Source organism: Alligator mississippiensis, chromosome 11, assembly GCF_030867095.1.
Source record: "Alligator mississippiensis isolate rAllMis1 chromosome 11, rAllMis1, whole genome shotgun sequence".
NCBI classification, from domain to species: Eukaryota; Metazoa; Chordata; order Crocodylia; family Alligatoridae; genus Alligator; species Alligator mississippiensis.
Window position 1 is genome coordinate 70,113,127 of NC_081834.1, and position 24,935 is coordinate 70,138,061.

Below are 24,935 nucleotides of genomic sequence, written 5' to 3' on the forward strand. Positions count from 1 at the left end.
TTCGTCTAGGTGGCAAAAGAATGAGTGCATTTCTGAGCCATAATAGATAGTATGCAAAATGCAGTTTATAAAGAACTTAGTATTTGCAATGTATGGATAGCACATTATGTAAGAGAAATTGTTGGCAAACATTCATAAAGTATTTATTGGACATGCCACTGTTTGTTCAGTGATTTATAAATGTGGTGATGTGTAAAGTGGTGACAGGGTTGCATATAAATCCCTTGCAAAATATGCCCTATGCATCAATAATGCTGATAAAAATTAGTTTACAGTTTATCTACAACTGCTTTGGGAATGATTTACAGGTCACTTCTCTTTTCACTAGCCCGGGCAGCTAGGAGCTTGAAATCAAACACAGATTATCTCCGCCGGGCAGCGTCTCCTGCCCACGCTGCTTGGCCGCAGCTGAATATACGCGCAGCTAATCATCCGCAATGGCAGTCTCACCGCGCGCGTCTCCTCTGGCTCTACGGGCTCTGTGGGAGGTAAGTGGGGCTCTTCTTTGGCCTGGGGCCCTCCTGCAACCCCAGCTCCCCTGGGACATTCCAAATTATAGAAAAAAAATAATTAAAAACTTGTACTGCAGTGGAAAAGGGAAACATTCAGCTCTACAAGGAGCACTCTTAATTTATGTTTTTTAACCAGATTCTGTCAAAACTAACACATCCCCATGCAAAATTTCACTCTCAGTTCATTGACTTTTTCCGACAGAAAAATGTCCCAATGCAACTTTTCTGACCAGCCATATCAAATCCCCACCTGTAACTTAGTTTCCCACATTGGCTTTGCCTGAGTATCATTTTCCTGCATTTGGACTTTGCTAAATATCATTTTCCCACACTGGCTTTGCTAAATATCATTTTCCAGCATTTGGACTCCATTGCCTCTGCGGTGCTGTGGATTTCTGCAGATTAGATCATAGAATCATAGAAGTAGGGTCAGAAGGGATCTTGTAGATCTTCAAGTCCAACCCCGTCCCTGGGCAGGAGGGAAACTGGGCTCAAATGACCCCAGCCAGGTAGGCATCAAGCCGCTTCTTAAAGACCCCTAGGGTAGAAGCCAGCACCACGTCCCTTGGAAGTTGGTTCCAAATCCTAGCTGCCCTAACTGTGAAGTAGTTCCTATGAATGTCTAATCTAAACCTACTGTCCAACAACTTGTGGCTGTTACTCCTTGTTATCCCAGGGGGTGCTATGGGAAACAAGGTGTCCCCCAAACCCTTCTGTTCCCCCCTAGTGAGTTTATAGACAGTCACCAGGTCCGCCCTCAGCCTTCTCTTGTGAAGGCTGAACAGGTTCGGGTCCCATAGCCTCTCATCATAGGGTCTTCCCTGCTATCCCCAGATAATGTGGGTGGCCCTCCTCTGGACCCTCTCAATGTTGTCCACATCCCTCCTGAAGTGGAGTGCCCATTACTGGGCACAGTACTCCAGCTGTGGCCTGACCAGTGTTGTGTAGAGGGGGAGGATCACCTCCTTGGCCCTACTTGAGATGCACCTGTGGATGCACGATAGGGTCTGGTTAACCCTGCCGACCGTGACCTGGCATTGTCGGCCCATGTTCATCTTGGAGTCAATGGGGACTCTAAGATCCCTTTCTGCCTCTGTGCTCTCAAGAAGGGAGTTTCCTATCTTATAAGTGTGCTGCCGGTTACTACTGCCCAAGTGCAGCACCCTGCATTTGTCAGTGTTGAAACACATCCTGTTTTTGTTTGCCCACCCCTGCAACCTATCCAGGTCTTTCTGCAGTCTTACCCTCCCTACTAGTGTGCCCACCTCACCCCAAATATTGATGTCATCAGCAAATTTGAACAGGTTGCTTTTCACCCCGTTGTCCAAATCACTGCTAAAGAAATTGAACAGTGCTGGCCCAAGGACTGAGCCCTGGGGGACTCTGCTGCCCCCTTCCCCCCAGGTCAAATATGACCCGTCCACCACCACCCTCTGAGTACGACCCTTCAGCCAATTGGCAATCCATCTGACCATGTAGGCATCAATGCCACAGTCGCCTAGTTTTTTTTTTTTAATGAGGATGGGGTGGTTGACAGTGTCAAAGGCCTTGCTGAAGTCCAGAAAGACTACATCCACGGTGACACCTGCATTCAATGCTTTTGTGACCTGATCGTAAATGGCAATCAGGTTTGACATGATCCCTCCCTAATGAAATCGTGCTGGCTGCCCTTCAGCATCATCCCCGATGCCAGCCTATCACAGATGTGCTCCTTGATGATCTTCTCAAAGAGTTTCCCCAGGATTGAGGTAAGACTGATGGGCCTATAGTTGCCCAGGTCCTCCCTCCTCCCTTTTTTAAAGATGGTGACCACATTGGCTATCTTCCAATCATCAGGCACCTGGCCCGAGCACCATGAGCACTTGTAAAGCTGTGCCAAGGGCCCTGCAATAACCCCTGCTAGCTCCCTCAACACACTGGGGTGGAGAGCATCTGGACCTGCTGACTTGAACACGTCCAGCCCCTCCAGAAGCACTCTAACTTGGTCCTCCTCAACCTTAGGTCTTGAGGCTTTCCCTTTGAGTCCATCTTGAATCACGGTGGGGGAGTCCCACTTCCTGCACAAGAAAATGGAGGTGAAAAATTTGTTAGAGGTCTGCCTTCTCCTCTGGCACAACAACCAGATTGCCCAGAGCATCTTGCAGGTGCCCCACGTTTTCCGGTGCCTTCTTCATCCTCTCTATATATTTGAAAATGGACTTTTAATTATCTTTGATCTTGGACACTAGTCCTAGCTCTATGTCTGCCTTAGCTTTCCTAACAGCCCCCCTACAGGCCCGAGCAGTGGAGGTATACTCTTCCCCCTTCTCCTCCTCCTCCCAGAAGGGCAGCTGGAGCGAGGAGCTCAGCTGGGCAGGGTGTGGGTGTGTGGGGTGCAAGGGAGGGTGTAGGGACCCCCACACCCTCCCCCCTGGTGTGCAGCCCCCGCTGCCTAGCAGCAGGTGGGGAGGTGAGAACACTCGTGCATGACACCAGCCAACGCTGCATGGGGGGAGGGAGTGGAGCCTGCCTTATGCGCATGGCTCTGCTCCCTGAGCCTGCAGCTCCAGCCCCACACAGGAGCCAGCTGCTTGCCCTGCTCCCTGCTGTGCAGGTCCCGCAGTCTGCTGTGAGTGGAGGGAGCCCCAGCCCCTGCTTCCCTGCAGAGTCCAGCACTGGGCTTCCCCTCTGCGAGTGTGGAGCTGCAGGCAGAGTGCAGAGCCACAGGGATAGAAGCAGCCGGGCAGGCTGCATGGGGCTGCACTCCTTGCCCCCAGGACAGTGCTGGCTGCCCCTGCTGGCTGCATGGGGCTGTGCTTCTTGCCCCCAGCACAGTGCTGGCTGCCTCTGTCATGGCTCTGCGCCGTGCCTGCAGCTCCACACAGAGCTTTCCTCTGGGGCCAGGCAGCCCTGCATGCCCGGAGTGCTCCATACTATAAGGGAGCTGCAAAGGTGGGCCTGCCGGGGCCTGGCCATAAGCCCTTCCTGCCCCTCAGCTCAGCTCAGAAAGGGAGGGCTGCTCTAGCACCCCGTGGTGTCTGGCTTGACCCACCACAGGCATGTTCCGAATATCTATCCACTTGCAAACTGGTTCACGCTCTGCAGGTTAGTCTAACCTGGAAAGACTGAATCAATTCAGGCTCTGGCTTTTTGCATGTCTGCCCCTAGCCCTGAATATCTACCTCTTGTGCACTCCAAACTGATACAAACAGTTCCTGCCGTCTGAATATTAACTGGAGGTGCATGCCCCTTGGCTGTGTTAAGATCCGTCTCAGCTTGGATCAGACTGAAAAGAATAAGGAATAAACAGACCAGTAAATTGATTGACTTGGACTTGTCACTATTTTATAGAGTCACACTGGCTACCTAGCAGGGAAAGGTACAGCAAGTTGAACTGAAATTCATACTGGAAATAAGACAGTCTTACCATCAAGATTAAAAAAAAAAAAAAATTAAAAAAAAAATTACAGAAAAGCTAGAAAGCAGAGAAGAAGTAACTTGTCTAGTATAATATAGTAGCCCAGATTTTCTGGGACTCAGCCCAGTGACTTACCCACTATCCTCTCAACATGTGAGCTTTCTGCAAAGGTAAAGATTCATTTGGAGCATCTTGGCTTCAGTTAAATCACTGAAGCATCGGTTCTTGGTGAGAATGGACTTCCAACCAGTCCCTCACTGCTTAGGCATTTGGGCTTGGTTGTCAGCAGTTTTTTCCAGTCCACAGGGCAAGTTGAGACTTTCCTGCACATTTATATTACGTTCATTGGTTGCATGTCAGAAAGTGGAGCTGGCTCTTGGGCTGAACTGCTGCTGTTTAGTTTGAATCGTGACTATTCAACTTTGTTACGCTTTGATCCAAACCAGAAGAAGCAAAGGGATGAGATTTATTCCATTCCTCCTGAGGCATCAATGTGCATGAAATTCAGCCCATTCTGGCTGGCAGTCAAGTGTTTCTTTTCTGCTCTGAAATTTGGCTTTTGGAATTTGAATCTGCTCCCCGAACTTCACACCACTGAAGTGCTGTACTTCTCTAGGGTCACTGGTGTCAAGGTAACATTATCAGTGATTTGGGGATTGCTGCCTTGCACAAAAACCTAGGAGGGGGTGAGGAGGAGGAAGAGGAGGAGCACAAAGAGGTGTCAGGGTTATGACCACAATTCCTTTTCCATATTTCTAAACAGGGGTGGGGTCTCGATGAGATGCTCCCTAACATCTGCTCCTCAGCATCCCAGTGTAGTTCTGTGACCACAGGCCGGCTGGCTGCCCTGCCCCTGGAAAAAGGTGATCAGTGGAAGGAAGAAGCCCCTCTCAAGATTAAGTCTCTCACCATTTTGTCAAAACAGACCAGGTTAGAAATTGTATTTCTATTAGTACTATTTTCTTGACAGGCTACCACTTCAGTTTACTGCAGTCCATCAGGAAAGCACTATGCAAGTGCTTCAGACTCTGGTTACGACCAAAGATTTTTTTTTGTTTCAGAGTAAAATAGCAATAATATTTTGCAGCACATCTCCAAGCAAAGTGATTTAGGACTCGTTCCTGTTTTCTCATCTGAACTGAATTCATTCGCTCTTTACTAGCATACTAAGTGGATCCATAACCATTTAATTACTTGTAAACCTGCCGACACTTCCATCAGGGCAAATGCTTTATCCCAGGCTCAGCGTGGGGTTTGCAGACAATGAACCCAAACGTACTTGTTAAACAGATGAACAAAAGCTGAGAGCTCCTTTTTGCAACCCCTCTCCATGCCACATTTTTTGTTGTTATTTATCATGGCCCTGAGGAAACTAGAAACTGCATTTGTTGTTAAAGTTGTGTTAATTCGGCTGTTGCTTGCAGTACTGATCTGTCATGTTGACTGAGCCACACTGTTATCCCCTTCTTGCTTATTATTTGCAAAGCCTCTTGAAGCAGAATAAAATTCAACTCAAGTATTCTTCCTATGGCTCTTCCTTCGCTCATTCTGGACCTCCAGGCTGCTGACACAATCACGAATGAATCAAAAGGAATTAGCCTGTAATTCCCTCGGTGGTTGCATTATCTGGAAATGGGGTTGGGCAATGGGACAGTCCTACCACTTCAGTCACAACCCTGATCAATTTATTTTTAAATATCCCCCATGGTAGATGAGGGAAGCCAAGAAACACCAACCAGACCAGTAAATTAACTTCTGTAGAAATGCTTTCTGTTCTCTGTTTTGATTTGGCACAACAGTCCACCTTTAACATGACGTATTGGGACTATGTTAAGCAAGCTACCACTCTATATCCATCATTTCTGCTGTGCATTAAACCTGGTTACCACACATTAATCATTGATGCTGTGTGTTAAGTAGAGATGCTTTTGTAACAGTAGAACCTGTTGGAAAACAAAGGGGAAAGAAAATGGGAAATTGCTTTTTGCAAGTAAGTTTAAAGTAACCTTCTTCTGGCCATATTAACCTCAACAGAGAGATTGGAAGTCTTGACATCACTTTGTGGTAGCTTTATTCCCTTACCAGTGCTGTTTTGGCAAGGCCCCCTGAGAGATTTGATAACTGTGATTCTCCTGGACATTTCATGGAAGAGCCAGCCAGGGTATATAGCAATCTGGAGTCCCCCGTGAAACCATTTCACTTGGCCCCTTATACTGGTACAGACAGGCTGTCAAACCTTGCTTGCTATTTTCCAGGTCAGATTGGAAAAGGGAGCCAACCAAAGATGATGATTAAAATAACCTAGTCAAATGTGGTGGACTTCAGATTTGCCTGTACAGTTTCAGATGGGAGGGGAAAGGCTGGGAAGGAGATTTTAATCTTTTAAACAAATTCTCCCTACAGGTGACTTTTGGTATGTGTTGTGACTAGCTGTTGTCACCTTCAAGCTGTATATTAAGCTGCCTGCAGTGGAAGTTTATCCAATTTAATATTACCGGGTGGGTAGATTGCAATCTTAGCTTCAGTACTTGATAGCATGAGATCAGGCTGCAAGCCCTGTGGATAGCAACTTAAATTCCTTAACTTGACAGCACCTATTACCTCAGGTCTCTGGGTTTCTTAGAGACTGCAACAATAAAAGAATGCCTTGATTTAAAATATATATATTCATATGTTCAATATTTAGTCTGCTGAATGTAATCAGGGTCTGGGGCTGGTGATCTAGTATAGGATGTGCAAACTTCCCCTTCTCTGCCATAGTAATGTGGGTCTCCTGGGGTTCACCAAGCCTTGAAGGAGAGGTCTGACACCAGGATAATTATTTTTTTTTTCCCTCTGAGTTCACTGGTGAGCCTTGGGCCCAATTTTGCAAACACTTTCCGTTCCTCTGTATGACCTGAATTCAGGATAAGCATGTGCGCGAGTGAGTGTGAAGTGTTGGTTTTTCTGGAGTGGAGAATCTGCTGCTTTGAAAGTTTTAAGATGCAATATAAGGCAAACTATTCAGCTATGAGTATATTGACCGCTTTATTGGGGAAGGCTTTATGTTTACAGCAGAACGTGTAAAACTCTTAGTGTGTTTTGTTGAATGACTGTTGTTTTTCCAAAAAACAAGCCACTTTCAAGCCATGAAGTTGATTTTTCAAATCCTTGCTTTCCTGTACAAATCTCTATGTATAACTGGACCCTTAAGAAGGACAATGAAAAACCTAAATGGAGGCACAGAGACCCTGCTGCAAAACCCACTGTGGCCAATCTCTACGCAGATCTCATTTCCCTGTTCTTTGTGTCCCCCAGCTACAGCACAGCACTTCAACATGTAATGAATAGTGAGCACAGGGATCATCCCACCTCCTTTTAGCAAAGCATTTAAGGTGCTGCTTAAATCTGCTGTAGTCTTGTGGCAGCTATCTGAGTCCCTAAGGAAATCTTTTGGATTCCAGGACTTCCAGGAATTGGGCTGAATCTCCTCCGAATTGAATCACCACCCAAAACTTCACACAGCCCTACTAGATCAGTGCTACTTCTTGTTGAAAAGAGTAGCAGTGCCATTCACATTAGCAAAGGTGGTGTCCAAGTTTCTATTAAAATCCTATGTTTTTAAAGAATTTACCTTGTAAACCTCACACTCAGTCTTGCAGTTGGACCAAAGAGCAAAGTTAATTATGTGTTTGTTAGTTTTTTTGAGGGTTGGGGATCCGGATGGGGAGGAGGAAGAGGGGCCTTAAAATACTTTCATTCATAAATGAGCAGCTAAGAGATAATGGACAAGATGTGCACTAGATCAACGCACAGCAGTTAAAACTGGTTGCTTGTTTGAGGAGGCAAAATGAGGGTAGTGTGGTGATTTACAGAACTGGCTGGAAAATAGTTTCCTTTCTGTGACAAAGTTTGTCATTTTGGGGGGGGGGGGGAGAGACTGAACTCTAAAAATGAATTTTTGGATTCTCAAAGCCCTCTGTCATGTCTTTTGGGAGCTGTCAATCAACTGCTCACATTCCCATAGGGTATTGTGGTCTCTCATATTAGTTATGGCAAGAGATGTGCCCAAATAATTTATACATACCAAGTGCAACAGGTCCAGCAGGAAGGAGTGAGATTCAGAGGTTTCAGAAGTGGTTGATTGGTTGTTGTTTTTTTGTTTTTGTTTTTTTTTTGTTTTTTTTTGAGTAGTGACCTTCAGTAAGGTTTTGAGTAAGCTTTGGGTATGGCCTTATGGCATATGTGACGTCTTGTGCATGGTATCCTTTTAAATGCACCCACGGGTGGTCAGAATACCCCTTATGTAGTGGATGCATGGAAATTGGGAGCTAATGGATCAGGCTTGTGATTCCATCAGTCTATCATTAGTTAAAACTTACTGGCAGGGCTTAAGTGAGCACCCGCAGTAATTATGTATGTGGGTCCAAGGTATAAACTAGAAGATCAGTCTGCAAAATGTTATAATCTCCCCATAAAATTAATCACTGGCATAAATAAATCATTGGTTATAGATTATCAGTGTCCAGCCAGGATGCTGAACTAGACAAATCCCCACTGTAAAGATCAGCAAAAGAATCATTGCAGCATCTCAGTGGAACGTGATGAATTAAGATCTGCGGTCAAAGCATGATTTGGGGCTAAAGGACAGGAGCCGGGTGTCTCAAGTATCACTTGGAAGTTTCATTCAAGGGCTGTCACCATATGAAGTTCACCTGAGCTACTGGTATGGATGACTGCCAGACAGCGCAGCTGCTGAAGGATGCAGAGAAAGTTTAAAGCTCCTTGTTTAGGGCAACGTAAAATGATTGATTTTTTTTTTTTCTTGAGTCTTGAGATATTGTGTAGTTGCTTTCAAACTTATGAGCAACAAAAGTAAGAAACAGCTTTGTTTAAAAAAAACAACTTTATAGTTTACTTCCTATTGATTTTTACCTGTCAAGACAGGGAGGGTTAGTATTACCACCATCATTATTATGGGTTCTTAAAGAATCCCTGTCAAAAGAGAGTAAGCAGTAATGTGTGTTTAGTATGCTGAAGACAAATACATTCAAATATATTGAGGACATTTACTCCTCTTGCTAGTCCGTGCTGAAGGTCAAAGATACCATTTCTCTAGTATTGGTATTTCAGTGATCTAGATATAAAACTGTCCCTGTCTCTGTAACTCTGTCTATGCTGCAGTCACACCCTCAGTTGCATAGCCTTTTTTTGCTGGTCAGGCAAAGCTGTATTTCATTAAGTATTCTGACAGGGTCTAACCCAGGCTGTTTTTTAAAGCCATAAATTAGCAAAGCCTGCTAAGTACACACTCACATTTAAGCATGTTGCTGAATCGGGCTAAGTGTGGTGGGACATCTTGAGACTCACCTTAAAACTCCTGGGAATTAGAATTCAAAAATTTTGGATTGGCATTGAACATCATATCCAGGCCAAGGACTGTGCAAATCATGCATCTTCCTGTCAGAGACACTTCACGTTTACTCTTCACTAAATACTCCTGCCTCAGAAGAGATTTTCCTTTTGAAATTTTTCACGCAAATGCAACTTAAGATATAGCTGCAAACCCAACCCCCAAAGCAGCTGGGCCAGATGTGCAGTTAGCAGATGTGGTTGTTGGTTGGTGTTGCCAGTGCGTTTGATGCATCTTGCCTGTTGTAAACTGTAGCTACATGGACAGAAGTTTTCAGACTCCTGTTTTCAAGGAGCTGGAACCAACACCCAAAGGAAGTGGTGCTCGCCTCTACCCTGGGGGTCTTCAAAAGGAGGCTACTAGACAGCCACCTAGCCAGGGTCATTTGACCCCAGTACTCTTTCCTGCTCGTGGCAGGGGGTTGGACTTAATGATCTGCTTAGTTCCCTTCCGACCCTACCTGCTATGAGCCTATAAGGCCCAGCAGTTGTATTTGTGCATCTAGACCCTTTTCCAATGATAGACTGAGGTTCATTTTGGAGGTCTGCAAGACAGCTGGGGGGGGGGGGTCAGTCCTTCCTTGAGGAGGGCCATGAGTAAATAAGAACAGATGGTGGCCATGTGTGAAGCAGTCTTTAAGTGGAGAAAATAAAAATACCATAGTGAAACTATATTCCTGAGCATCCCTGAAGGCACATAGCCATTTCCATCCAATTTATCAATTTTTCTTTTTTTTCCCTAATCCTCAGCTATGATTCATTACAGTGAATGTTTCGTCCAGCATTTTACTTAGAATGTTTTTTTTCTTATGAAAAGGATCTATTTTTTTTTCCACTGGCGGGGGAGGGGGGAAAGCCAGTAGATAAATTTCATGTCACTCCAGCAGCAAGTCCTTTCTCCTGCACGTGTCCCTCCCCTTTAAAATTGTTGATGTCATGCTGATGTTAACATTTGTTAATACTGACATGGGTTCTAAAATTGATAAATACGCTGGGTTACTGAAGGCACACGGTGGTTTTAAAACGGTTGCTGACACTATTTTAATTTTTCATTGAATGCTGGCATTTTCCCCAGGGGTTTTAAAAATTGCCGAGCTGGTTTTATGGGAATACAGCAGGCTCCTCTATGAACAATGTAATTTTAGTGTTTATGCAAAAGGAATTAGTTTCTGTAAATCTACTTTCCACAAGGTGCATGGGTCTCTCCAGCAGGAATGAGGCAATGTTTTGCTTTAAATGCCTCCCTTGTCAGCACCAGACGAGGACGCAAAGATGCAAGCTAACTGTCAGATAGGTTGATATTTTCTTCAAAAGTTGCCATTGAATTTTTGGGGTGGGAGGGAAACTTTGAAATTACAAATTTTGACAAAAAAATAATCAACCTGGTCCAGAAGAAATTAAATAGTTCTGTGATTTGTCAGCATGGAGGGCCCCTCAAGTTGTTCATGATCTGGTTATTAACTACAGTGGGTTAACCTTTCTTGAAACTTAGAAGTGTTAACATTTAACAAATTGTGCATTTAAAAAAAAAATCCTTTTCCACTAGCTAAATAGAGAGAGGGAAATAGGGTGGGGGAATTGTAGAAGAGGAAAGGGTAGGGACAAAAACCATCACCACACACACACACACACACACACACACACACACACACACACACACACACACACACACACACACACACACAGAGAAGCTGGAAAAGGCATGAACTTTTCTGCTGGAAAATTTACACTCAGATCTAGGAGTAAAACACATGGGTAATTCAGCCAGGGAGGCTCTTTCTGTTTTGTCTGCCCCACATCTTCTACAAGTTAACAGAGACCGGGACCATTTAGTACAACCAGTCTGCCATTTCTCCAAGAATGAAAGCATCCACTTTGAAAGACAGTGTACAGCTACGTTTGTATGTTAGCATTTGACGCCACTCTTTATTTGCTGCATCTGCTTAGATCTGAGAAGATGTATAGGACTTCTTGGGAGCTACCTCTGTTGTATGTGTGGCAGTCACTGGTTGCATCAAGGAGCAGGACCAGTCAATAGGCAAGAGAGACTTTGTGATCCAAAAAGAAAAGGAACATATTTTAACGCTTAAATGTGATTTTTTTTTCTTCCCCCCCCCTACAAAACTCTCCACTGAGTTGAGCTAATCTCTTCCGAGACCCACGAGCAAAAAACAATTTTTTTTTTATTTCAACAGAGCTCAAGATCAGGTAGGTTTTTCCCCCCAGTCTGCAGGAGGAAATCCCTTAACTGTGATCAGATTTTTTTTTTTTTCAATAGACACAGAAAGAGAGACAAGTTTTACAGACTGCTTGAACTTGGCCTAAAGAAGAAGAAAATTACAGACAAAATCTGCTGCTTTTTAAAGTTAGCTGTGAATCACAGTGGGTTGTTTAAAATCTCCAGGGTTTTTGCTGCTGTTCTTGTTTTCTAATGAAGGTGTGACCATTTGTTTGATGGTAGTGTGTGGTTATCCCAACTGACACCGTGGCCCCACCTGTTGCTGAGTGCCACATGCAAACTTCCTTAAGAATAAATTGATGTTATAGGCATCAACCTGAATTGAACAAGTAAGGGAGAAGGGGCAAAGGTGAGGAGCCAAGGCATGGGCAAGTGAAGTATCTTGCCTTAGTTCATCCAAAACATTGATAACAGAGCCATAAAGTGAAGCCAGTGCCAGTCTGATTATCATCTGAAAAATTCACCAGTAGTTGAATTAATGGAGGATTGTATTTCTTAGTGGAAATGGAGTTAGGGTTAGGGACAACATGGCTGCAAGGAAGTCAGAAAATCTGTGCTTTAACTCTTTCCCAGCTTGCACTCCTTTATGTCTAGTGTTTGTAGTAACAGATTTGTCTTTGGCTCACTTGTCCTCATTCTGATTTTCAAAAATGGCAAACACGTTTGTCAATGGGAACTGCTGAGTACTTAATACTTGGAAAATCAGACTGGTTATTTAGGAGACCAAATTATAGTTTGTGTGGGGGAAGAGCATGGCAGGGAGTGAAAAGCCATTTCAGAACAAGAAATGGAAACACTCCAGTCTGATAAAGCAGAAGTGGGACATGTTGGCATCATCAAAATCCCTCCTTACAAGTTCTTAAATGAAAGGTTGTTAAAATTACCACATTCTTGTAGAAAGCTTTTATTTCAATGACATGACATTTTATGATGGAAAAATATTTTGTCAGATAATTTTTGACCAATTTTATAACTGATGCTTTACTGCCTCTAATTTTAGGTGTGATGTCTCTTACCTGAGACAAAATAGGTTAGGTTTTCGAAATCACAGAGTTGGTTTCGGAAGAAGTTATGATGTTTTGAAATTTGTTTTCATTCTGAATAAAAACAAATATTCTTGTAATTTGCTGTAAAATGGTTATTTTTTGAAAAATTCCCATTCATATTCTGGCAAGAAATGCTGGGATTTTTAAAATATTTAAAAAAATGTTGGAATCTAATTTCCAACATGTTTTTAAATAGATTTTTATATTTACATTTTAATTTTTACATGATTGCATTATTTCCTAGTGATGTGGAATAATACCAGATCCACACTGAAGTGAAGAATGGTCTGATTTGTATGCCAGATCCACTGTATGATCATGAAAGGTCAAATAACAAAATTACTTTTTTGGGTTTTCTTGTTTGTTTGTTTGTTTTTTAAGAACAAACCATTTGGTGTGTTAAATTATTGACATTTAATGAACCATGTCTTGTTTAGCCACTTTATGTTGTTTAAACTCCTTTACCTTTACAAGAGACAGATCGTAGGGCCCCCTGGAATAGTTTTCTTTTATGGCCAAGAGAAAGGAAGGATGGTGGTTTTATTGGTCCAACACTGCTTTTGGGCATCAAGAGAAGGAGATTAAGTTTCTTGCTCTGCCATAAGCTGTTTGACTGTCACTTGTGACTTGATTTTTTTTTTTCCAAGTGTTGAGCACAGGTAGTTTTCACTGATCTTAGTTAGAAATGAGGAGAGTCAATGACTTGGAAGTGCTCAGTCTCCGTGTCTCTCTCGCTCTAGGTTCCCAATGGCTAAAAAGGAGAGAATAGCCCTACCTTTTTGCCAACATTGGTTTGAGTTTACTCTAGATGCGCAGTTCTTTGGGATCCATGACAAGGGTATTTGTTCTGGGTTTGTCCAGGGATCAGCTCCTGGAGATGAACGTTCAAGTGTTTGTTCCTCCTCCTTCAGGATTTTTAGTTTCCTACCTCCCAGCTGAGCACCTTAATCACTAAGCAGCTTGCTCTTCTAGGTGTCAGTGAGGCTATCTCTTTCTAGCTTTTCCTGAAGACACTTGAAAAGTCTTGGGTTCATCCTCATGAAGGTCAGAGCACTTTATTTCCCCTCCAGATTCACAAAGGCTTTTATTTCTGGATGGCAAAATAGTCTGCCATGCAGTTCAAAGGCTGTGATGAGAGTGGAAGGTGACATGAATTCACTTGGCACTGCAAAACAATCCAATTAATATGTAACCAATTTGCCATACCATCAGCTATAGAGGTACAAGTCACTCCTTTTTCATGCATTAAATGCAGCATTTAGTAACTGACTTGACACCTAAGAGCTGTATAATCAGTCACCAATTAATTACCATTAGCCTGCCAGGTATTAATTAGAACAATTGACTAATGTCTTTCTAGTTGGCAATTGTGTTTTCATTGTTAATTTTATGCACTTAACGTAAAGGGAAAGGCAGTCGTAAGAGATGGAAAAGGACAATCTACTTCATCCTTCTGTCAATTTAAGTCAGAAACATGCCCAAGTGCTTTCTATGGTCTAGTTTAGAAGGCACATACAGTAGAGTTTGCAACGCTTCTCTAAAGAGAGTCTTTTTCCAGCAAGAGTAGGTCTTTTTAGGTCCTGAGTATGATTAGCTACTAATTAAATGGATTGAACTTTTGCCAAGAGTTAAATCTACCACTCCAGGCTGAAGTTGCCATGCAAAGGGATCTCTTTTTCACAGGGATAGAGGGCAATACTGTTGTTTTAGGGACCATCAAGAAGACACTATCAAAGGGGCCTGGGGATCATTATGCAGTAGTGTGAAAGAATTTGGTTGCTTTGTATCATGACTAGATTATGTTTATTACAGTTTAACTTACCTAGCTAGGAACATTCCCACTGCAAAACTATTGCACTGTCCTCACTGTTTCTGTATTTCCAGCCTTAGCAAACATGTTAGATTTGGCTCTCCGCTGTGCTAGCTAAGCTGTACATAAAGCACCATCAAAAAAAAATATGGATTTTATTTTTTTCTTCTGCAGATGGCAGGGATAGGTTAAGGTAAAATCCTAGGTGGGAGCCCAAGTTGACTGACTGTACGTTACACACAAACCCATAAAGCTGCCTCTGGTAGTGATCTCCTTAGAGCCAAAATTCAGATGCTACGTCAAAAGTCAATTGAGTCAGTGGGAGACTTTCCCTTCACTAAAATGGGCTTTAAATGGGTCCTCAAGGAGCAGAGCCTTGTAATTGTGATATGTCTCCAAGTGCAAGCTGCAGCGGTATGGCAGTAGAGCTGCATTTCAGTGCAAGAAAACCAATAAAACAAAACTCCTTTATCAATAGAGACTCATTAAAACATGAGGTTATATTATATTAAAGAGCATTTTGTAACCTTGAAGTGTATTGTATTGACTCAGCCTAATGAGTACAATGTAGGTTTGCAACTTTTTTTTTTTTTATTACTCTGTATAGCAGATCATTTTACAAAAGAGCAATAATACCCTGGGATGATTAGACATGAATCTGCTCCCATGATTTATTCATAGACAGGTCATGTGGAGACAGAAATCTGCTCTGGTATAGAAGGCAGGCCTGAAGGGAAGTGATTTCCGAATGACAAAGCTAAGAAGGTTTAGTGTTTGGATATCCCACGTTGCATTCGTGGTCTTTCTCTTGGACACAGACCTGTCTGCGTGCGTGTGTGTGTGTGTGTGTGTGTGTGCGCACGTGCACATTCGCGCGCACAGGTTATTATGGTTGCACAGTCAAGCATGTAAATATTAGCAAATGCCAGGATTTAAGTCTCTTATGTAACCACGTTTTGGGACATGTTCTACAGGGAGAGACAAGGGATGAAAGCACATGGAGATGACAGGATTGGCCCAAAGTCTGTATGTAGTGGAGTCAGAAATAGCATGTAATACTCCTGGTGCTTGATTGGCTCTTGACATATTGGACTACATTGCCCATCAGAAGTCTGCCCTAGCTGCTAGCAGTTTGGCTTCTGCCCGGCAGAAAACAGTGGGCCACATGTCCCATTGTGAGGCTATATCTACCCATTTGCCCCATTCTCAAAGTCGACATTGATTGGTGACACAAAACATTGTTATCCACAGCAATTTTCTAGATACAGCTGTTTGTTTCTGCAGTCACAACGTCAGAAGTGCACCATAATTTCTCTACTGAGATGTTTGGGTGATTGCCTTGGCTCATCACTGTTCACAGAATGGACTGGGGTCCTGATGGTAGCCTGCATGAGAATCGGCCATTTGCCCATTTACTAACCCCTTTCATCGCAAGCTCCCCTAAGGGTACATGGCTCAGTTCAGGATGCTGATGCAATGCAATAGACACACAGTAGCAACACACTGCAAGCATCAGAGCCTGTCAATAATTGTAATTCCCCTTGAATACTTCTCCTGGAACAAATAGTATGTGTGCATGCTTCCCTGTGGCTAGTAGCATCCAGTCAGCTTTAGTTTAGATGTGTATAAAAGAGATTATTATTTGGTCCATGGGTTTATCTCTAAATTGCCAATTAAAAAAAAAAATAGAGCTTCAGTTTAGTTTGTAGAAAATGTTATATTGCATGGAAATTTTACTTGACCTTGATGAGATTAAATGGAAACTGTTCCATTTAATATTTATAGCAATTAGTGCTGCTATGTATTTTTACCAGGTGAATAAACGCTAGGTACATTATAACTGATGCTATGGCTGCAGCAACCTTAATTTTACCCCTTGTTGCTCTTCACTTCCCCCAAGGACACAGGAACATATGACTGTCCATACTGGATCAGACTTGTGCTTGTTCTAATGGGAGTGCAGGGATCTTTTCATCTATCCATGACAGTGCTTTACCAAGGAAGTTAGTGTTTTGCACATACTTTTTCAAGACAGGGTGGTCTAGCTGCGGGTTGCCCAACAAATCAGTGTACATCCAGGAGTATAATTCAAGTCTCTTGAGTCTCTGACCTCACCATCTTGCAACCCTGGAAAGCCATTGTGACAGCACCAGATCCTGTTGATTTGAACGAGAGTAGAGACCTTGATTCTCACATCTGTTGAATATAAGTGGGTTGATGAGGACTCTGCTAAACATATGGCATACATTGGGGAAAACAGCCTGTTCCCCATGTGTGCTGATATAAGACTATTCATATATTTGTTTCTACGTATGTACAAACACATACCTTCCCTCCCCTATCTCCCCCCTGCTCACCACCACCAAAGAAAGAAACATGGGTTGGAAAAGATAAAAACATAATTTGAAGTTATTTGTTAGGAACAAAGAAGGAAGATTAAATTGGGGGTTTGCAGGTAGAAAGAAGTTGATTATTACTTGTAAGCTTTTGTAGCATCCTGGCTCCTCCTCAAAGGAGGACCAGATCCTCAGATGTTATAAGTCAGCCCCATCCCCTACCGCTCCCCTCAACTTCAGTGAAGCCGTGCTGATTTACAATCTCTGAAGTAGTCTCTCTGTGTCCGCTCCAAGGAACAGATTATGTAAATAATCTTTTACAAAACTTCATACAAATCCTTAAATTTTGTGCCACTCGACAGTCAACATTTAAACATGGCCTACAGAGATGGACAAACACGTGAGCAAACCATGTTCCAATTAATTATTTCCTTAAAATCTTTGAATGGAGGAGAAGCAAGTATATCTTGCTACTAATAGAAAACCAACAGGAAAAAATAATAGCTCTTCTTCCCCACTGAAAGTCAGTGCTTTCCTTGAAACGCTGCACAAGGCAATGGCACGTGTCACACAAGACTAGAATTGGTGCTCATGGTGAAGAAGTCCTGAGGGCACTCAATTCAACACTTATGTTCCCTGTTCAAACTTGGTGGCACTGTCACTGTTGTTGGCAAACAGAGCAATCGTTGTTTTGTGTGAAGATCATGTAAAGGTCTATTAAATGGCTCAGCAGCTGGAACAAAAGCAATTGCCTGACTTGCATTTTAAGGGAGCAGAAGATGTGCGGATCTGAATGTGCTTCCTTGGCTATGACAGATGACTAGATGCTTGATGTGACTGGAAGCATCCATACTTTATTTGTGCATAATTAGCTCTTCTTGAGAAAACTCAGATAAATCTCCAAGTTTAGCAAGAATAAGAATCCTCACTCATTTAATGTGCTTCTGTTACTGAATAGATTTTCTTACGTGGATGTATATACCTTTCCCCCCAAAAGCCCTATATTTGGATATAGCATAAGTTCTGAGAGTTTCACAATGGTAACAAATCTAATGGTGGTTCTTGGGTTACTTTTTTTCCCTACTAACCAATGATGGAAGTTTACTTTGTTTTCAGGGGGTCAGAGAAGTTTGAACCTGAGGAGTGATTTATCTGATGTTGTAAGGACAAGGAGAAGTGTTTTGGTTGCCCATGAGTACCCAGAGTTATAATGAATAATTATTTTGCTGCACTGCCTACAACCAGCTTGATAACGATTTAGGCATCTTGTGTTTGAACTGTGCTGTCTATTGTGCTGTCCAATATGGTCTCAGTGTTGCCTTTTATTCTCTCATCTATATCTTCCTGTTGTCTCTTGTCCTGTGCACAGATTCTAAGCAAAGAGCATCATTTAATTCCCTGTTTGTAACTAACCTAGCACTATTGCTTCTGTTAACATCAATTATAATATCCTAAATGGCTTAATCTGTCTGTCTGTCTAAAACTTGTGCTCAAGTGTGTATGTGCCACCAAGATAGGATTACCATATATCTGGGTTTCCCCGGTCACGTTTGCACTCTTTTTAAGCCCTCTGATGGCTGTCAGGAGTGACGGGCACCAGCAGGGACAGGGAAAGGGGGGCTGTGGGGGAGGAGTGAAGGGCACCATCATGGCCCAGGGGGGCAGGGTACTGTGGTTTGGTGAGTGAGAGGCAGTCGTACTGTGAGTCATTGGCAGAGTCAGAAAATACATCCCAGAAGACTGAACTTTGTTTCATGCTGTATACCTCACTGCCTCTTATGCATTATAGTAGCTGTAATGCAACTATGCCTTTGGCTCTGGGACTGTTCAGCCTGGGGCAGAGAAGACTGAAGGAGGAGGGACTTGGCGGCTGATTATAAGTATGTAAGGGGTGAATCTTGGGAGCTGGGAGGAAAACTGATCAGCAGGGTACCTCCAGAGAGGACAAGGAGCAATGGCCATAAACTGGTAGATGGTGGTTTCAGGTAGGAAGCGAGTGTGGCAGGGCACTCAGGTGCCTGCTCCTAGAAGAGCAGGACCTGCCTGGGGAGAGCCCGAAGAGCCAGGCGGGAGCCCAGGGGCAGGTGGCCATGGCAACCGGCTAAGGCGGGAATTAGTCCGCACCTGCACCTGGTTGGCTGGCGGGAGGGGCGGGGCCATGGGCCCAGGTAACCCCAGGCTGACACGAAGAGAGGCAGGACTCTGCTGGCAGCTGAGGGGGAAGGAGCCCTCTGAGGTGAGAAGGGAAAGAGGCCTGACTCGCCTCTGCTCCGGGCAATGGAACGGGGCAGAGCACACCGTCGGTAGCCTATGTTAAGTTATAGCCCCGGGGCTTATGTTTTGTTTGAAGTTTTATTAGGCCGGTGGTTTGGGTGAGGCTAGTCCGGGAAGGAGGAGGCCTCATTGGGGCCCACTACAGAGTAGAGACCCCGGCGCCAGAGAGGGCTCAGAGACAGGGCTGCGGAGAGCCCAGTGAGGGCAAGGGGCCGAATTACAATGAGTCCGAGGCAAGACAATGCCAGTGCCATCTGTGAGGCTTGGGGTGTGGTAAAGGGCTGGTTGGAGCCACGCGTACAGCCCATAAGGCTAAGATGCCCCCAAACACCAATTGTGAAGCAAGGGGTCCGGGAACCCACGGGGTTCAGTAAGTCCATCAGACCGTGTCCCAGAGGACTTAAAGGCAGGCTCCCTATTTTCGTATTTCTCATCAAAGGTGTGGCGAGAGAGAGCTGAGGGTGCCCATCTGGCCAAATTGGCATGGTCAAGGGGCCTTAGGAGAACGCGGCCATCCTTAAGGACCCCGTCCCGTGACAGCAAGGAAAAACTAATTTGTGGTACGAGTGACCAGAATCTGGAGTAGACTGCCCACGGAGGTGGTGCCGTCCCCAGCCGTGCAAGTCTTCAAGGGGAGACTGGGCTTGCTGGGATCGGTTGATCTCAGCAGTATTCCTGCCCAGAGCAGGGCCTGGGCTTGATCTTTCGTCGTCCCTTGCAACCCTTAATTTCTATTATTTCTATGATAGTTTCTTCTGGGACTGTAGGCAGATTTAGTGTTTTAAATGCTGGTTACCTCACCAGGAGAGATTTCAGACTGAGGGAAAGTAGAGTGTATTTCTTGTATCCTCTGCAGGATAAGTAGGAATTAAATGCATATTATGGGTTTTTACTGAGTCAAACTGTGAATCCTGCCTTCTTTCGATTGTTCAGGTTTTATGACTGGAGCCTCTTATTCTTTTTAATCTTAAAATAAAAGAGAGGGGAGGGGGGACACACTCCAATTACAACTTCAGAAATGTTCTTTGTAAATGGGAATAAAAAAATATCAAATGAGATAGGAATGAAGCAATACGTTGTCTTTGCTTATATGTTACTAACTTGCTGTTATTATTTTCATTAAATGTTCACAGGCATAATTTCAGTTATTTAAATCAACATGATGACCTAGTTTTAAAATCAGTTGGAGGGGAATATGGCTTTAATTATCTTTGGTGATTGCTTTATAAAACCTACAGAGGACATAAATGTAATCTAACGTAAATGTAAGGTGGCTGCACCAGCAAAAGGCCCAACAAAATGTTTGTTTTTTTTGTGGTACCTTTTTAATATGGTACCTAACTTTCAGTGAATAGAAGCAGAAAGTAAAAAGAGAATTCCAGATCTGATGCACAGTACTCTATGCATCAAATGCCCTTTATAAATGGGAGAGTGGCAGACTCATACCCACAAGTATATTTCCTGCACTTTTGGCAAATATTGTGTTTACATAAAATCACTCGATGATAGCCATAACCAACCACTGATATGCTGGAAGTGGTTAGTGGCTGCCATCAAGTGAGTCTTCAAAGACTGTCATAGGCCTCTTCAAACCACTAGTGGGTTTTCTACTGTGCTCAGTGAAAGGAACAATTAAAAGAAAAATAGGGCTGAAAGTTACTCTGGAGTTACCCGACCCAACCTCCCTGCCTGAGTGTTGCTCCTAAATCTTCTCTGACCAATGCTTATCCAGCCTTCCCTTGAAAACTTCCAATGAAGCAGTTTCCCCAACTTCCCCAGGTAGTCGGTTCCACTGCCTTAACAGGGTTCAGCTGGCTTTTATTAGGGTCATGACAACCAGCAGAAAGTATGGCTATATTCTATACAGACTTTCGGGTTGCCTCTCTGCAGTGGCAAAAGCAGGTTGGTGTTGCTCTGATGGAGAAAGAAGGTCTTATGGATGGGGGCCTGCTGTTTTAGGGGAAAACTGCCAAGACTGGCATTAATAGTTTTGATAGCTATGGAAGCAGTTAGTAAATAAGAATGCACAAACATGAAATTTCAGAAGTTGTTCTATGAATATCCATGTCTCTTTCAATACATCTAGACGTGCCGAGAAGAACTACTGTTTTAATAATTCCTAGCAGGAAAAAACTCTGGTTGCATCTTGACACCGGCTAATTAGTTCTGAGCTGGAATGCATCGGACTGCCGAAGCATTTAGCCTGCTGTTCTTTATCTGTCTTATATTTTAAATGGCACTGAGGCTAATAAGCAGTTGTCTACGCATTCATTTGGTGCATTAACTGTCTAAAACACTTTGCACTTTTTTTAGTGGTGATTCATTTGAATTTTGAATTGATGGGTGAAAAAGTTCTCTGATTTTATTCTTAGGTGTTATGAACAATCTGCTTTATGTAACCAAGACTGAGCAGTTAATGCATCCCAGCACAGATCCAGAAGTACAAGGCAGAGCCTTGCTGTGGGCTTGTGGTGGCACCTGTCCCAGTCAGGTTGTCATTTGGGCTGTTGCATCATTCCCTTTCATGGCATGAGTTGCAGAAGTTGATGTATCTTAACCATCCCAGCTTGAGAGGATCCTTTTTTTAACCAGCATTTCTATTGCAGTTTTTGCTTGGAAGAGCATGCAGTACAAAACACTGGATCCTGATCATCGGGAAGCAATACATAGCCTTTTTCTCCCAATAGACTGAGTTCTCTTACAGAAAACCATGTCAACGTCTAATTGACATTGATAGCACAAAAAGTGTGATTGACTGACAGGCTTTAATGGAAGAGAGCTGGATAAAACCACATAAGCTCTCAATAGCACCATTTTAATTTCTTCCTGAAGATGGAGGATAAGAAGGAACACTCTCTGCCATCACTTCCCAAAGAAGCCACACCACCTACTTCAGTGAGAACAGCAAAATCTTGTGGGAAGAGGGAGGTGTCAACAAGCTAATACTTCTTTTATCACCGGTTTGTGGCATTGGGCTCAGTGGATTGAAGAATACCCAAAACCGCCTCTATTCTGGGTAAGTTCTGGGATCTCAGTGTTTTAATTACTATCATCCAGCAGCTTCAAATGATCCCTGTTAACTTTGCATCAATGTAAATGTTTATTTACGTTGTGAAAATCAGGAGCCCGATAAGCATCATAAAAATAGGTTGTGGTAGTGCTGCTTCCAGGACTCGGTGACCCATCTCCCAGTGATAAGGACGTGCTGAAGCTCTTTTTGTTTCTGACGTTGTATGTGAACAGAGAGTGATTATTTCCAGTGTATCTCAGAATTGCCAAAGGTATTATTGGGGATTATTGCAGTGCAAGTGCTCTTTGCTCAGGTTTGCTTAGGTTCTTGGAAAATACTAAATGTTGCCTTCCTAATGCCTGATCATACCCTGCTGTAATAAATGTTAAAACAAATGAAAAGTAAAGATTAAAGTATACCATAGTTGAACTCCTGAGATGTATTGCAACAACACTTCCACTTGCACTTCAATATCCCGCAAATAGCTTCCTATCTTAGGTGCCACACATTGAGAAAAAAAAATAAGCTCCAGTTAGATTGAAGATGCAAGACTACCAATAAGCTCTAAATTACTTACTGTTGTCTATTTTTATATTGCAAGCCCTCTTGGCAATCCATGTTCTTTACAAATTAAGTTTCACGGAGGTATAGTTCTCAATAGCCATCAAGTTTCAGCACAGAATGCCTTATTTGCATTTTTATGGCTTAAAACTACTAACATGAAATGATTTACTGTTTGTAGGTGGGGGGAAAGGCTACTGAGGAGCTTATTGTTTGATTTGGACTTTTCAGTCTTTATTGGCAGTGTTTTCCTCAAAATGTTAAATGTACAGTAGTGGGCTATGTAATTTAAAATTGGTCTCAGTCACTAAAGTGTGCTAACGTATTATCATCTAGGAATCTGTATAATATGCAGGATTTTGTCCAATGAATGGGATGATGCTTTTTAAATTACGCCAAATATATTGCCAAACAGCCAAAGATGGGAGAGGCTGAGGAGCAGAGGTCGCTAGGGGGATCCCAAACTGAACCTTAATTTCTGGATGTATTCATAAAATGGTGAGGGCTGCCGTGGCTCAGAAACACCACTGATAGATGGATAGAGATACAAGCCTGATTTTCAGTGGGGTATAAAATGGTTTTAATAAAGCTGTGCCATTAGGCTTCAGTGGATGCCAGCAGAGCTGGGCCAGTTTGTGTCCCATAAAATGTGTCTATAGTCAAAAGCAAAGACAGGCTGAATTCAAGAATGAGAAGGTTGTGGATTTCTGAAATAAGCTAATTATCATTGTTTTTTGAAAAAATATAATATTATTTTTGTATATTTGTTTTCCTTGTTGTTATTAATGATCCTTTAGTACAAATTGTATTGCAGAGGAAGCAGGCCTCTCTCCAGCATCATGCCAGACCTTGAAACTCAGTTCCTCTAGGGAAATGCGTATGTTCTCCCCAGATTTGTAAATCTAGTTTTGCCTTAGAAGATACTGGACTTGATTTTCCTCTCACCTCACCAGTATAAACTTAGATGGTGTTCAGTGGAATTACATGTGTAAACCTGATGTGACAAGAGTGTAGGACTCATTCCAACTTTATCTGATTGAAATGAGAGGAATTGGGATTGGAGCTCCTTAGAGCTGGAGCATGGGTGTATCTGTGGGCTGATTTTTTTTTTTTTTTTTTTTTTTTTTTTTTTTTGCTGCATTATGAGGCGCTCATTTGTAAAATGGTTATGCCGCCTTGCCTGTATTGGCCAAAACTGGACTCTATCATAGAGAGAACTGCTGTTCTGCTGATGAGATTTTGGCTCCCGAAAAGCTTTCACAATTTATGCTAGCCCTTTTTTTTTTTTTTTTAAACCCTGATTTCTATCCCTGAGTTTGTAAGACATGTCTGGTTGCATTACACCTTGTCAGAATATGATATGTGGCTCGCAGCTAAAAATAACATGGAAAAATTTACACATGCTACCCTACCACAGCTGCTGATCTTCATCATGATAGTGCAATGTGGGAAAGCTAATAGATGCCCACAACCAGGCAGTTCTTGCCTTGCACAGCACCACATTTAGTGAGTTCCTGACATTCCTCAAGTCTAAATCAACATGGCACATGCTTTAAAAAAAAAAAAAAAAAAAGTCTTATTTTTGTCTTATCGGAGTCAGTACAATAGAAAAGATGTTTTACCTTTTAGCACAAGGCTCATTTTACAGGTATTCTTTTGGCTCTCTTTTGTCCTTTCATCCTATACATTTTCTTTCAGGGCATAAAGAAGACAATAGATGAGAGAGACCTGTAAGATCTGCACTGTGTTGCACAACGTGGGGGAGCAGGTCTCAAGTGATAAAATCTCCAGGATGAATAACCTTTTTACAATGAGTGGAGCATATTAAAAAGTCTAGAGCTGGTTCTGAATGTCTGTTGGAATTGCTTGCCTAAGTCCAATAAAACCTTTTACCTGGGTGTTCAAGACTTCAATCAACTTTAACTAGCAGTATTTGTGACTTGACAGGGTTGGTTGGATAATCAAACCTTGGTTTTAATCGCATGTATCCACAGAGCACCTTGGATGCACAATTTTGCACCAGAAATTCATTTTATTATTTTTGTTGTTGTTTTTGCTATACAAACACAAAACAACACAATGCCCCAAAAAGCTTACAATCAAAGTAAGGAGGTGAGTCATTTTTGCTAGGACAGCAGGAAGAATTGTCTCTTCATTAATCACAAAAGAGATTAATTGAATTCCCTGCAGCTTCCTGTGTGTATGGGTCCTTTTAGAAGATAAAATGGGAAGGCAGAGAGAAGGGTTTGCACACTCTAGCAAACACATAAGCACAAGCTTAACTTTGAAATATATGAGTATAGTCCCCTTGAGTTCAGTGGGATGGCTCCTGGGCTTTAAGTTAAAAATGTGCTTTGTT

At 42.8% G+C, this 24,935-nt stretch overlaps 1 long non-coding RNA gene across 1 annotated transcript; it reads left to right on the top strand.

The window, feature by feature from the left end:
* The first annotated feature begins 4,682 nt into the window (after nt 1-4,682).
* Nucleotides 4,683-24,493, top strand: LOC132244227 (uncharacterized). The gene is made up of 3 exons (XR_009455806.1): nt 4,683-4,839; nt 21,612-22,021; nt 24,275-24,493. It is a non-coding gene; the product is annotated as an uncharacterized LOC132244227 (long non-coding RNA).
* Nucleotides 24,494-24,935: the final 442 nt, after the last annotated feature.